Source organism: Molothrus aeneus, chromosome 16, assembly GCF_037042795.1.
Source record: "Molothrus aeneus isolate 106 chromosome 16, BPBGC_Maene_1.0, whole genome shotgun sequence".
Classification (NCBI taxonomy): Eukaryota; Metazoa; Chordata; class Aves; order Passeriformes; family Icteridae; genus Molothrus; species Molothrus aeneus.
The window spans coordinates 7,261,816-7,278,034 of record NC_089661.1 but is presented as its reverse complement, the minus strand read 5'-3'; the positions used below and the strand labels follow the sequence as shown (position 1 = coordinate 7,278,034).

General features: G+C 36.6%; 1 protein-coding gene across 1 annotated transcript in view; it reads right to left on the bottom strand.

The window, feature by feature from the left end:
* CPPED1 (calcineurin like phosphoesterase domain containing 1) overlaps positions 1-15,972 on the bottom strand; it is a 56,545-nt gene extending 40,573 nt beyond the window's left edge. The window contains exon 1 of the mRNA XM_066560652.1: positions 15,866-15,972. The gene's annotated coding sequence lies outside the window, so the exon portion shown is untranslated. The remainder of the gene's footprint in view (positions 1-15,865) is intronic.
* Between the last annotated feature and the right edge of the window lie 247 nt (positions 15,973-16,219).

The following is a 16,219-nucleotide window of genomic DNA, read 5'->3' as shown; positions in this document are numbered from 1 at the left end:
TCCTTTGTTCCTTAATGGGTTATTCTCATCAGGTTTCCTCAGTGTTTAAATGTGCTCCCGCATTTGGGTATCACCTGCAACTACTCTCTGAAAAAGAAAAGAGAAGTTATGTAGAAAAAGCAAAGCCCCAGTGTCTCCCTGCTCCGGTGCTCCAAGCTCCACCTGCCCTGCCCATGGCTGTGGGCACAGTGGAGGGCACGGAGCCGGGCCCACGCAGTTCATGCCCCTGTCAGAACCAAGCTACACAGTGAGGTGATGACTGAAATAAATGGGTGACCCTTACAAGGCAATGTTTTCTTCATCTCTTCTGACCTAGAATTCCTTTTTGACCCAGCCATCCAGGAACAACAATACGGTTGCAGTTTCCCAGTTGAACAGCTGGGACCCCATTATTCTGTGCGGCGCAACATGCAGAGTTCTGAGTGCCTCTATTCATTTTGTGAAAACTGCAGCAATGTGTTAGGTAAGGTTAATATTGTCAACTAAAATGCATTCCTATGGCTAGATGGCTTTTCCATCTGTAAAATGTGGGTATTATTATCCACAAATAAAACCAGCTTCTTCAGTCCTACTTGTAAACTGCTTAAAGATCATTAGATGGAAGCGCTAGGGGAAGTCTTTTTTATTAAGCAGTTTTTGTCAATTCCCCTCTTTATGAGGCAGCATGTGGTATATTAAGCTAATAAAAACTAAAGTGCATTTTTAAGTCTCAGGTGTAGCCTATCTAAATATCCCAACACCATCATAGGAAGGGGTGATCACAGTCTCGTGGTAGAACTGCTCGTGCTAATATAAGAGCAGTTGGCTCAGTCATGCAAAGAATTTTTTTTCTACCTTTTCTATTTCTTTTCCATTTTCTTCTCATTTGCTTAATAGGGCTGAGCAGCTATAAACCAGAATATATGACTACTGCATGACTTCAGCTAAAGTCAGAATTAATTTTGCATGTGAAATAATATCAAGATCAGGCCAAAGAATGTAGATTGTTTTGGCAAGGCAGCATAGTGTAGCTCTGGAGCACGAGGACATGAGATTGTGATCAGCACCTGAATTACCTTTGTCTTACTTAACCTGGATGTGTTGCTAAAGGCAACCATGTTTCTTGTCAAGTTATGGATGTCTGAAAGATTGAATCAGACCTGGCAGAGATGGGGATTGTAAGATCTTCTAGATTTATCTAAGTCTGGAATTTCACAGCTCTTTTTTTCTAGACATGTATAGGGTGCTCTCCTCTACAAAATTCTGTTGTCAGTACTTGTATTCTGTTATATTTGATGTCTTTGCAGGATGGATCCTGGATGAGCTCTTTCTAGGTGATGATGGTGAGTGTGCAGCCTGCCTATGTTGCCTCCTCTTCAAATGGAATCCTTTGATCTTAGATCACCTTGAGCATTACTTACAGTAATGAGGAGGCCACGAGAAATTTTAGTTTTGTAATTTAAACACATTTTATTGTGATTTTACAGCCTGAGTGCAGAAGTGTTTTCATCTGCAGAAATAAAGGAACATTTGCTTATAAACATGAGAACTGAGAATCAGGACTGTGTATGCAGGAGGGGGATTTCAGCTCTCTCCTGCTTCCTTTACTCTGCCAAATTTGAAGTATGCATTTTTGAAGCCAAGCTCATGGACCAAATGCTATACAGCTAAACTCATTTTACTATGACTAAGTTGTTCAAAGTTACTACTGATCTATGTTGGTTTAATTATAGACTTTCATGGACTCATTCCAGATGGGGCCTAGATAAAGCATCAGAATTTTGTCATAGGACTTGATTTGTTATACAAAGTGTCATGAATATAATGGCACTGAATAAATAATTTACAGTAGCACGTGTCTCCTCTTATATATAGAGTATAAATTGAGAGTTTTACTAATTTTATGGAGTTAGTGTGAACATACAGAGGGAAATGTACCATTCTGGGAGGGCATGCAGTATATTGAAAATAAGAGATTAAAAGTGGAAAATGCAGGCATTGAAAATAAAATTCTTATGTAAGATTTAGCTTAGTAAGGGCTGTGAATAGAATAGTGCAGATCTGTGGAGTCCAGATCTTGTAAGACTTACTTGAGTGTGTTTTAGATCATGCTGCCAACCAAGACCTACAGCTCTTGGAAGTTCTGAAAAATCCAGTAACAGACATTCTACCTTATTTTTTACTGCAGTTTAAAGAAAGACTGTATGCACCTTGAGAAACCTAAATAAAGTACTAATAAAACAAATAAATTATTCTAAAATTTACCATCTCTATTGAAAAATTGAAATAAAGAGCAAAATAGTCAAGGCAGTGGTTGAAGAATGAGAATCCTTTTTCTAATCTCAGCAAATGACAGGATGACAAAGAACAAAACTGGAAGAGTACAAAAGGTGAAAAGGATATAACAAGGTTGGTCTAAACATTGGAATTGAAATTACAATGCACAGACAGATATGCAGATTTGAAACTAAACCATTTTAATCTTATATATAGAATAGAATGACTATGTGCCATCTGGAATTCAGGGAATCCAATGAAAGTTGGAGGTGTAAACAATACACACAGCAATATCAACATCTGTTTTCAGTGCCTGCTGATATATATGAGTCCTTGAGGGATAAGTTGGAGAAAATAATGGAAATTGATAAAACCTCATGATAAAATTACATATAATTGTATTTGTTTAGAAAGAATTTGGATTTACTCATGCTAAAAAGAAATAGCACATACAATGTATTGTCTGTTTTTTAAGAATCTCTTCTCCCTCTAAGTCCTTGAACAGATCAGCACTGATAGCAGATGCAACATTTTGGAAGGTTTGGCATAGGATACAGCTCCTCTCCTTCCCCAAGAACAGCAAATGGATAAAAATCAGGAAGTTCTGAAAACTTACAGTAGTGTCTCTTATGAGTACACTCCTCTGTCCTGCTGCATTGCTGAGACTCCAGGATGGCTACACTATTAGAAGTAAATTTAGCAATCTGAGCCTAAAACATTACAGAATACGATAAAACATAAGGTCTGATATTCAATACAAACAAAAATGAATTACTACAGTAAAAATTAATTACTGCACTGAAGAGTGTTAGCAATGTTAAAAAAAGGCTCTGTTAATATTTGGCCTTGATACCAAATGGCCTTCCATTTTCAAAGAGCCCATAAAATAATATCAAAAATATTAAAAATGCTTTGCACAAGCCAGCTGAAAGGGATTGGTTGACCAGGACCAATATTTTGTTGCTAGGAGGGGAACAATGATGACATTGATCATTTCCACAGCTAAAAATCCACTATGTAATTGGTTTTTATCTGACTCATTTAGTGTGGGCAGGCTCCATTTGTTCAAGAAACCTGTAATATATTCCTTGAATCACTGTAACTATGAGAGATATAAAAGTTGATGTAATGAGTTAAACACACTATTTAACTCAATTTGTTTTGCACACTGAATTCCAATTTCTGACACAGATACAGGTTCTATCTAGAGCTATTGCTCATTTTTTAAGATGTCTTTTTAATTTTCTGTCCTCCCAAATATTCAAGAGTTCTACTTTATTCAGGGTGCCTCTGATTTTAGAATTCCGTGTCCTGAGATTTCATTTTCAGGTACACTGAGAACTTGCACCTTTCACTGAATGATTGAGACCTGGGCTACCAGCAGATTTGAAATTCCTGATTAGTAAAGACTCCAGGGAATGAGAGAGCCAGACTAGGAGGAATTATTTGATCTGGTGCATATCTTTGGCACATTCAGTGTCTGCTCCTGAAAAGTCATGGATATTTGGCTTATGAGTTTGTATTGAAACTGCTATACACATAAAAATTGCATAGGACTCCAGCAGGGCTTGAGCTGAGTGAAAAAAAAAAATATCAAGGTTTTAATTGAAGTGTCCATTTCCAAAATTATGTAGAATATTTGTGATTGACTGCCACTTCATCCTGAACAATAAGAACTTTCTGGCTTAACTGCTCTCCAGAATTTTTGCCATCAGATTTAGGCAGCATTTGACCACTATCTAAAGTTTGTGATTCCTGCTGCTCATCCTGTCCAGTCACAAATGGAAGGGAATTAGGAATATAAATAGATTTGAAGAAACTATTTTTTATATATATCCACATATATCTGTATGTTTTTAGAGTACTGCAGGTTTCAGGTATATGCTATTTGACTTGGTCTAAAAAGAAAATCTAGGTTTAAAACCTTTTATTTCACAACTTGGTCTCAAATTCAGACTTGTTGGACTTTTCTTATTTTAAACAAATAGATTTTCCATTAATGTACAAGCAAAACCAGAAAACTGAAAGAAAAACTAGTATTTAGTTTATGTATCTATATGCATGACTCTTGAGAGTCCTTTCTCCTTCTTTGCTGATAAATGACATATTATTATAAAAAAATTAAAAGCCCTGGTGATCATTAACCACAGTTGCTATTTCTGTCAAAAAAACCCCAAAGAAGCAGCAATCTTTCAAGTATTAAAATTCAATAGACAATCAGAGCACTTTGATATTTTTCAGCTAGGCATAGAACAAGGGCATTGGTCTTTCCCTGTTACATTGGTTAATCCAAAATGTGTTGCAAATGTACTGGATGAATCTCTTTGTTTCCTTGCTCAAAGCATATTTTTTTCAGACTAGAAAAACTAGAAACTAGAAAACATTTTTACATTACAGGTGACATACAAGCAATTTGGGTGTTTTGAAAAAACTGATAACCTCCTTTTTCTTTCCTTCTGTAAAGAGATTTCATTTCTCTTTCAGAGAAATGTCATTTTTTTTGTTCACCTAAATTTTAACCAAAAATATTTCTCAGAAACACATGTACATCACCATCTGACTGGATATAACAAACTGGATATAAAGAGATAGACAGTGACATCAGATGACTTTGAGAAGAAAAAAGTGTGACTACAAAAAGCTCTGAAAGAGAACCCATTGTCATACCACTTTGCAAAGATGCAGCTTCTGCTACAGAGGGAAGTTTGACACCACAGAAATGTCTATCTACGTGGACAAGGTTCCACTTGGGTTTTCTGAAGTGGAAAAGGTAGTTGTACATCAATCAGGCACATAAATCCTCTTGTTGATTGGACTTCCTGAGTCCCACTCTGCTGCTACTCTCCCCTCAAAATGCAGCCTAATAAATTGCATAGGTGGATCAGAGAATCTTTGCTGCTTTGGAGAATGATTTATGTTTGCTAAACTCTTCCTAGAACTCTTCTACACATTAGTATTCACTCATATTGTGTGCCAGGTTTTGCATGTGAAGTAGATCTTAAAATTGACTTTACCATCTGTGATGTCACTAATATAGCAGTCACTGTACATCCTGAAATAGGATGACTATGAAGGATGCATCTATTTTGCCACAGATTTCTATAAAACAAAATGTTTTTCAGTAATTAAAGCTGGAGGTGAACAAAGGAGGTACTCCAGGAAAAGCACAGATTAATTTAAACCATAAATGACCCATTTAATTATTTTTCACTCAAGTAATGACTGAAGAAAATGAGTTCAGAGACTGATGAAGGATGCTGAATAGGTAATTATCGCTATTACAAACCCCTTATTTTAATTTGTAGGAAATGTGATTTGGAAATTAAATAGTACTTGATTTTTTTTTAGGTTTCAGTGTGGACTCTCCTTCAGCTGTGCCTAGCACTTTTGTTTCTCAGAATTCTCAGAAAAGAAAGGACCTTTCTTTTCCCATTAATGATTATATTAGATAACCAGAAGGATCCATTTTTCAACAGTATTATCTCAGCAATAAATTACATTTACCACTTCCCTCAGATTCCTAGTCTAAAGATCTGTAGGTGTTTTACAGGCCTTGGGTAAAAAGAAATAACAGAAAATTTGGACACAGGTAGAGGCACACAGAGGCTGATTTATGAGTGAAGACATAACATGCACCACAAAGCTTCTACTTTTAAAATTAATTATAGATGAGGACAAGATTGCATGTCCCACAAGGCAAATGTAATCCACCTGTTTTGTACTACCCTTAACTTCAGCTACCAGACTCCTTCCCCATGTTTGCAATGAGTTTTTTCAGATTCTTTCCAGTTGTACTTATTCATAACAACTAAGTCAACGACAGCAAACACTGTCTGTATTCCCAGAGTGTTCTTTCAAATTTTTAATGCTCCAGTAGTTTTCAAATCTCTGTTACAAATGTAACAGAGTCCAATGTCCAAGCATAAAAACCTGGACTAATTGACACTAGAAAAGTGGCTTTCCCACTCTTTGAATTTCTTCTGGTTTTGAAACAAGGAGAAATAAAATTTTATTCATGGAAATATTGCTTGGTCTTATTGATCCATTCCTACATTTGCTGAAGGATGATCACCATAAAGATATGTCCCCTGTACATCAGGCAAAATATAGAAATTAACTCAAGTGCCTCTTCTGCACATTACTTGGAACCCTTAAAGATCATTTTGATGTTGCCAGTTGGTTGCAGGAATACACAGCAGGAATTGCAGAAGTCTGTGTACAACAGTCAGCTACCAATGAGAAGGTGCTACATCCAACCCTTCCAAATGTACTCTGTGGCAAACAAACCCAGTGTCCTTGCAGAATGAACTGTGCCACCCATTTCTAGCTTTAAAATTGGGTGGAACTGAAACCTTCCTGCTATGAAGCATAGTCACTCATTCAAAAAGCCTGGTGGATACTGCAATGTCCCAGAGTGGCACAATGGCACAATGGCACAATGCCAATCCACTGAGTATGGACACGGAGGCTGTGTGTCTGTAGGGATGTCCTCACCACAGAGATGGAACAAACCCTCTCTAGCCATGACATCCTGACAACACCCACCTGACAACAAAGTCTGGCCACAAACCTGTGGTCATGAATTTATCCCCTGGACTTACTTAACAGACCATGGCACTGGAATGAGTGGTAAACCACAAACAGCTCAAAAACAGTGAAGTGTGATTAGCATTTTTGTTGAATGCAATTGGATGGATTCATCAACCATAACAATTTTTTTGGGATAATTAACTGTGCTGAATTTTTCATTAAAATGAAAGCACAACATTCATATGGAGTAATTACTATGGTATGAAACATGTTTGAATTAGAACAAGACAACTTTGTCATTGGGTAGGTAAATTCATAGTGCCAGGAAATGTTCTCCTCCCCAGGTTCTAGGAATCATGTGCCTAACAGTGTCCTGCAGCGTACAGTACAAGCTACTATTAATAATAGATCTAGAGCTGAACATAAGGTATGGAGGGAGTATTTAAAATGTTTAATTATTCAAATGAAGGAATTAATTGACTGTGTCTTTTTTGCAGTTCCACAATATTTCTAAACATCTCAAGAGCTCAGCATGCTAAGAAGAATATAAAATAATGTGTCTGAATCTGCACTTCAGTTTATTCTCCAATACAAGCCCTATGGAAAAAAATACAAGACATTTGGAACAGAGCAACTGACATTGGGGAAAAAGCATATCTATGTATATATACACAAAATATGTATACAATATAAAAAAACCCTGTGATTGATGAATTGGATTCAATGGGAGAAGATCTTACTATGCCTATTTGAAGTACAAAATGTGATGTAATACTGTATCAACAAGTTGCACTTCACTACAATATTTATGACTGTTCCTTTTAAACTAGCAGTTCTCAAGCAATTCTAATCTAATCTAGTCTTAACTATGATAATTTCTGCAAAAAGTATTAAATAATTCTGAACTGGTGAGAATTTGGTACCGCTGAGCTTCTAGCAGAAGATCAGTCATTATTATACTTCCAAGCTTACCTAGATGGAGATCATTGCATTCCTTGCTGGAAAAGGCAGGTGGGAAAGAAAATATTCCACTTGCTTCTCTAAAAACCTTCAAGTCTAATTTGTCTCCAGAGAAGGTCAAATTTAACTGAAAACCAGGTTGATTTACATATTTATTTTCAGGCAAACTATGGTAAACTGTAACTTCTGTTTGCCCTAAGCTTTCTCCAACGAAGTTTTTGGGGGCTGAACAAACTCTTTGTTTAAGGCTAAATTTCTTTCCTGTGCAGGTGCAATTTTGTAAGCCAGTATTGTTAAACTGTAGTGCATTTTAAAAGATTAAGAGATCCTCCCACTGTGCATTTTAAAGGCTTGAGAGATCTGCACCTGGGCTGTTTGTGCCCTTGATGTGGCACAATAATTGAAGTCCAGCTAGTGTGAACAAGGATGGAAAGGTTGCCTAGGAGCAGGTTGGGAAGCCCTGACCTGAAGAAGCATCTGTTACCTTGCTATCAGCCAGAAATAATTATATTATAAGCAGACTGGTACTAGAATTTCCAGTCTTTTCTCTTGGTCTCCAGAGCCAGAAGAAGTCTGTGTAGTTCTGGTATTACACTCCATTTTTCTCCTTCAGCTCCTCATTGGGCAAACAGGTACTGTTTCTCTCAAAAAAGAGAGATCAATTCTTTACTAGCAACCAGCAGAGGACACTTACTTTGAAGGTTTCTGCCAGGTTTGCTTAATTGGACTCTTTGGATAAAAAAAGCCAGCATAGGGCTATGATAGTAGTCTCAATGCTCTGATTTTCACACTTCAGCACTAATTTTCTTCTGGATAAACTTTGGTTAATCAAATTTCTGCAACTCAAGCAAATAAAGAGTGAAATTCATCCTGGCTAAAAGGAGCCCTGGTCTCATTTAAATCCATAGAACTTCATCTCTTAATATTCTCCCAGTACGTAGTGCTTCATCTTTTGAAATGTAACTGTTTTGGAAGCATCCAGGTATATAAACAGATAAAATTTTTCGGTAGCTAAAGTACTTTCAAAATTAATTTCTCAGTGAAAAATGTTTAATTTTTAATTTTAATACACTCCATAACAGATTTATAAACCTTGGTTTATAAATGTCTGCATTCCTTGCAACAACATTTCTTCTATTTAGTCCTAAGAACACTCTGCCGCTGAAAGATTTACACCTTGTCCATACCCACTCAGCCTTTGACTTCTAATGAAGCTGCCAGCAAGGACACAAAGTAGTGTCAAGCACAATGGCATCCTTGTAGTGTGCAACTGGAATAAACCATAAATTTAAAATAGCAGTGTTTACTATTTAAAACTTAGAGTTAGTAAATATCTCAAGAAAGATGTAGTGAATCAATGAGACTGCTATTATTTTTCACACTTTTCCTGTAAGAAAAGAGAATTGTTATATTTCTGGGTTCTTACATAACCTAGTCTAGCCAGTATTTATCTCATCTTCTAAATAAAAAAATCAAACCCCTTCATCCTTAAATAAATCCAATGTAAACAGAAAAATTACAAGGTAGAAGTTAGAGGACTTTCTGAGCTTTTGAACAATAAATCTGACCTGAACAAATATAATAATACCATCCTGGGTAAAACTTTCCTAAACTGACTGAGAAGACAGGTATATAATTTTTTTTTTTTCCAAGAAGAAGTATTCACATTTATTTATCAGCTAGGGTTTTAGAGGAGGTTTTTTTTTCAAGAGAATGATATATGATATGGGTGTCATTTCTGAAAAAAAAAATCATGCACCTCTCATATAGTCTAGACTAAATCAAAGGGAAGAGAGCATTTTGTGATTTCTGCAAGTAAATTCATAAAGACCAACAGGACTTAACAGATTTTTAGGACAAAATCATAAACTTGTTGTGGTGAACACCATGATGTGTGGGGGAGGAGGGAGAGGTGCCAGCTGGATCCATTGCCTGTCTTGGCATTTATTCTGTGTTCATCACCATGGTATCAAAACACCTTTACAAGTTCTGAGTGTAGCCACTGTAAAGGATCTGTAGTTTTTCCTTGAGTCCTAGGAGGGATGGCTTTGTGGTTGTTGCTATTGCTATGATTATTGAACAAGCAGGTGAAAATAAGGGATTTTAGATTTTGTTCTTAAGGAGCTGAGATTCCTCAGGGATTCAACTCCATAGCTGTATGTCAGTTGCCAGGAAAATTATCTCTGTACATGGTATAGAGATGACTCTTCCCTTGCTCCAGAAAATTCCAGCTCCAGAAGGGTCACAAAGGGAGTGAGAAGGAGCCCTCATCCTTTTACACAGAGCACAGAGAAGATGCTTAGGATGGATGGAGGAAACAAGAGTTGTTGAATACCCTGCTGATTTGCCCTGCTTTCCCCAGCAGTGCAGGCAGCCTCCCTGAGTGTGTGCCAGAGCTCTCCTCATGCCTGTGCCAGCAGAACGTGCCTCCCTTGGGCTTCCATGGATTGATGCACAGAGACACCTGAGAGCTGGCTGAATACATTTTCAGGAATGTACAGCAGATGTGCTGGAGCTTAAAGCTCCAGTATTGTTAGTGGAAATATTATTTCCTTAGATATTTCTACATTTTCTCACATAAAAAGCATCAGACTCTAGCCTTGGTATTTTTGTCTTTGACTTTTCCTGGATTTTTTTTTCCTATTGCCTTTAATGATAGATTTTGGGTTTGCTTTCATTATGAAGAACACTAGCATTATAAAATTACCCCATTGAAAGAAATAAAATGTTACATATTATAAAGAACATCTCAATGAGAATAAACTTATAAAATCTTGTTCCTTAGAGTGAAGTCTTCACTCCATTGCATACAGCTATCAATAATTAGATAGTCAACAGACCTAATACTAAAAACATCCTGTGCAATGAGACAAAAAATTTGAAAACTGGACCCAGGCTGAGGCTTTACATGGAGGATCTATTTCTGATCTTGCTGTGCAAGTGTTTTAGTGTTTTCTTTTTTTTTTTTGTTAACTTGAGCTAAACATTATGACAAAAACAAGTGAGATAATTGGGTATTATGAGATATCTGCTCTTTTTCATTTATGGTCATTTTATGTGTTGAAATATTTGCATTGTTTATGTAGGAAAATGATCCTATTGTTCAGCCATCTAAATTATGTCTTTCTTAATCATATTATCAAGGCTCATGTCAACTGTTCTAGTTTGCATAGAAATGATGAGCAATTTCCTTTTAAATTTTGTTATTTTTTCTTTTTAAAGAAGATCAATCCCTAAATTCACAGGGAGAATTTGTTAAACTGGAAAATCCTATTTAAGGGTTCAAGGTTTACAGAAATTACAAAATTGCCTTCAAAAAGGCCAGTTTTCTATCAGGTGTGTGGGAGTGAATGACAGACTCATTACCACATACACCCAAGAAAATTGTGAGTTGTCCTCTTACCAAGTATTCTGTTACAAATGCCCCTATAGATGTGCCTGTGTGTATATATATATTTGTATATATATACATATATATATATATTATTTCCATATTACACTGAAATATTCCTTTTACAGCTTCTTTACATTTTACTTCTGAGTTTCTTGCCTATATTGATTACAGATTAAACAATCCATTCTGAAGCTGTACTCTCAGATACCAGTGTTTCCTGATAAAACTGTGTTTAACCTTATTGTACTCTGCAATAATCTCCAAAATATATGTATTAGGGAACAGATATCCTAAATATTTTATTAACATTGGATTATATTTAGCAGGTTAGAGATAATCTGCTGATTTAAGTAAATACTAGAACAAAAAGATACCACAAGAATCTGCTGTCAGCATCTTTTTGCAGCACTTCTTAAGACTCCCTGATGTGCATTTCACAATGCAGTTAAAATCCTTTTATTTCTCCTATTATTTATCCAGCTGTGGGATCACTGCACTTTCACAATAATAAAAAAGTCGAGGCAAATATATGTTATAAAACCACCAAAATATTATTAAAAATGTTCTGCTACACATTAGTTACTCTATGCATTAAATTTTCAGTTTAATATTGGCTTTATGCAAAGAGCAAGGAAATTAGATTGATGCCTTTTCATTCAAGATAGTAAAACAGAGTACCTAGACAGATGTTCTAGATAGATACTGCATTTATGTAGGTGTAACAGAGTTGCATTGTGCTCAGAAATATTAATGATGAATACTGTTAGCATTATCAGAATGCTGTCTAGAAAGAAAACATAAGGAATGGCATTTACTCTTCCACCTTGAAATCTTCCTGGCTTTTTGACCCATCTGTCATTATACCTGGTTGATGGGTTATTTCTTCTCACTGGCTTTCATGCTAAAGGACAGAGGAGCAAATCCCTTTGGAGCCAGCTTTAGCGCTGCTCTTTACAGTTGGCTGTCAAGTGGAGTCAAGAAGGGACAGTTGCTACCATCTGCCTAAAAGAGTGGTCTGGAACCTGTGTGTGTGTTTGTGCACGTCAACAGCTTTCCAACATATGGGCCTGAATTTAGTTTCTGAATTCATTATTGGGCTTTCAAATATGTGACCCGGTTTCAGATGTACTGACCATTCAGACATCTGGTGGTTTCATGTAAGCTGTGATTATTCAGCATCTCTTGAGCAAAATCACTCAGTGCAGTGCAGTTTCCATTTTAAATTAGTGAGAAGACAGTTGTTGAATTTAGTAGATCCTGAGCTGGTCTTTGGATGTTTAATCTTCTTGACATCTGACCCTCTTGGCCAGGCCTACAGTCACATAAGTGAATCTGACAGCCACCTGAAAACCGGTGACAGCATCACCTGGCACTGATAACTGTGTCAGAGAATTAAAAAGGTATCACAGAACTCTGACCATAATTACTTTGTGCCACTTATTTCCTCTGTCTCGTGACTTAGCATTTTAAAATCCTGAACATCTTTTTAACAGTTAGCATCCTTTAGAAATGGAACTGTCAAGAGAAATTTTCTTATTCATAAATCTGAAAGTTCCTGCATCTATATATTAGTACTATATGTAAGACTCAAAATACATCAAGCTCCTGATGGGCATGTTGTGACAGTGATACAGGGAGACATCATTAAAGCTTATTATCAGGGAAGCACACTAAAAAGGTCCAATTTTCAGTAAGAATTTTTGATTTTGGTTGCTTGACAGAACATTTTGGAAGACATGCAAAATATATGATGGCTAAAATATTTTGTTAGTTAAGTAACACAGCAACTTTACCTTTCTGTGAAGATCAAGTTGTTCACTTCTATAGGCCTTGAGGGTTATTAGTGCTGAAACTGGCAGACTTTAACTGACTCATTGATTTGACTTCTTGTTCTGCCTTCTGTCCATGGACGTTCGAGGCCTGAAGAATGCACACTGTAGTCTAAACTTGTCTACCTCTTTATCTCAGTTGCTGAGGAATTTTAGAAGAGGTATTGGTTAGATCTGCTCCTCAGCTGGTCTAACATATGCCAGAATCAAACAGCAGATGATCAGAAAATTTTCTCTCCTATGTGTCCTGCTCTATATCTAAGCACAGCTTCTCTATGCTCAGGCACAATATACAGCCTATTATACTCACTTTAACCTTGACAATTTTTAATGCTATTTTAGACCTGTTTGGAAAGTCTTCCTTTCTGCCTTGAAAAGTTGAACTCATGGGAACAAAGGTGATTTGCTTTTGGAAAGATACAAAAGCAGTTCCAAGTTTTTTGATCCTGTGTAGCTTTTATTTATCTTTTTTATCCTTTTTTTTTTTGTTAACAAGATAAAGATTTTGTTGGCACAAGGTTGCAATGATCTGCAGAGCTTTCTTTGTCAGCTGCAGTAGTCCTCAGACACCTGGTCAATCACTCCAGATCTAAATTCCAGGTCAGTCTAAGTTGTAACAAGCAGAAACATACCTTGTTCACTGGTACTTGCAATACTGCTGCAATTCAAAAGTAACATCAGTTTTGCCAAAGAAAGAAACTGGCTGTCAGCTTTCCTTGTTCAGGATCAGAGCAGTAGCTGTGCAACAGGCAAACCTGAGGGCACAGCTCGTTTTTCAGCTGCGCTGCTGGAAGCTGCTTTAGACCTGTTGGCACTTTCTTCTCACTGCTGTATACTGAAGACATTTGCACTATACATGTATTTGCTCTTGTATGTTTATTTGCAAGTACTCTGTTTACCCTCTACATTTATCTGAATCTTCTTAATCTCCTTTGAATTAAGCTGAAGCTACGAGAACTCTTGGGATTTCATGAAGTCCACTCCAAATATGGTTGCAGTTACTGCCTGCCTAAAACCCAACCCACGTAATTATTACAGTTTAGGTTTTACAAGAAGACTGAAGAGGAAAAATATTAGGTTATAAAGGTAATTTCTACATTATAGAATTGCAATAAATTATATTCCTCCTCAGTAAGCCATAAAACCACGTGTCTCATGGTTTTTCATTCACGCAGCACCTCTTGGCTCATTAAGATCTCTTGAGGGTGATCCCTTTGCTACATGCAAAGTGTATTTTTTGAGACCTGATGACAATAACAAAGAAGTGCTCAATGTGAGATGTTCTTGTTAAAATTGCTATGAATCCATGAAGTTATGAGAACAAGCTGCTTCTGTCCTAGTCTGTTTGTGCATATTTTTTAATGAAAAGGGAAAGGTTGGTTGGAAGATGTGTGCTCACTATTTATAAAAGCAGAAGTGTATTTAGTGTCAACACAATGCAGCTTGGGATTTCACACATTGTTGTACTGATACACTAATGATTGCAGTTACTGGTTAAAAGAGCAAAGGCTTATGAAGTGTTTGCTATGTAACTAAAACCAAATGCATTTTAACCACCCAGCAAGCCTAATACCTCTGGGGAAGGACACTGCTCATACAGGAGTGACAGAACTTGATAGAAGCTAATGGGGCTCTCTGATCTATGCAAATTCAACAATGTAGAGCTGTTAAAAAAACCCCAGACTTCTGTGTTGTGTGATTCAGGGTGTTTACAGTATTTGTGAGTCATAGGACTTTCTTTCAGTATCCATAAACATTATGTCACTTGTAGCCTCCTTGGTAAAACACACTTCTTTAACTCTTTCTTTAAAGAGTTCTTTAACTCATGTCTGCTAAGACACTTCTTCCAGGTCTCAAGCTTCCCTAGTGCTGCCCAGCAGATATCTTCCACCACTGACTTGTTCTTTCAAAGACAGTGATTGCAAACCTGCTGCCACTTGATCTGGCACAGAAGAACCATCACTTCTTCTGTTCTCTAGCCACAAAACATTTTGTATCTACATCCAGACACCCCACTACAGGAGGAAGTGACTACCAAGGAAACAGACGTTGACTGCTTCATTCCAATTTCCACATGACACTTCTTATCACAAATTACACACAATACTTTCACATCAATACTGCCTGAGGTCAGGTCTAGCTGCTTTTTTCTGACAAATATTCGCAGCTTTGGAATGTCTGTTAATAATAATGATTGAGCTAAAGGGCATTTTTTGGGAAATTATAATTAGCTAGAAAGCTCCATTGACTCAATGCTCTGCAAAGGACTATTCTCTCTGTCAGGACTATTCTCCCAGGGAAATACTCAAAGGTTACATCCAACATTGTTGTTATAAATAAAAATGAAATACAGAATTTTGAACATGATAATTGCAATTGCTCCATATGGCCTAGTTGTTCTATACTCTTCATATTTGCCCCCACCTCAACATTCAGGTTAACTCACTGACTTTCTCTCCTAATTTTACTCTTTTTCAAACTCTCTTATTTACATAAAAAAAACCCTGCAAGAATCAGTTCTATATACAATTCCACACAGAATTCCATAAACAGAATATGAGTGTATATGCAGCTTCCCTGTGACATGAGTACACATTGCTACTGAATTTACCAGGAACGGTGCCTATTTTCTAGGTTAAAGTTGAACCACAAGCATTGCCATTGATTCACATCATCTTGGTGAAAACAAGTCAAAGAAATTAGAGGGAAAATATAAGAAGAATTTTGCATATGGCTGGTGCCTAAAGTAAGAATTCCACTTAATTAAATGGATTTGCACTTGAGTAAACAGAATTCTGTAGGTTCAGGTTGAAACATTCATCCTCTCAGTTATTTCACAGGCAAAGAACGTTCCTTATGGGATAAATCTGTAGAAAAGTAGGCAATTATTACTTACCTTAAAGCAATGTCAAAAAGAGAAGTCTTGAAATTCTTGAAGTCTTGAAAGTGGAAGATCATGGTGTGAAAACAGGAAATCTTTGATGTTTCTCAACTTGTTCAGCATACCTGAAATAAATAAGACACTTATTGACTGATTTAATTGTGAAAACTTTCATAAAATCACACAATGACCCAAAATGTGCCTCAGTACTGTGTGTAATACTAATTTCTCTCAACTAGTTTTATTTCCATTTATTGTAACAAATGGGTTTATATTTTGGTCATGCAGGTGTTCTTAGAAATATATGCTATGAAGCCATTAAAGCACACTGCCACAGGTCTAGTAAAAATGGTTTGTGCCCCAGTCTAG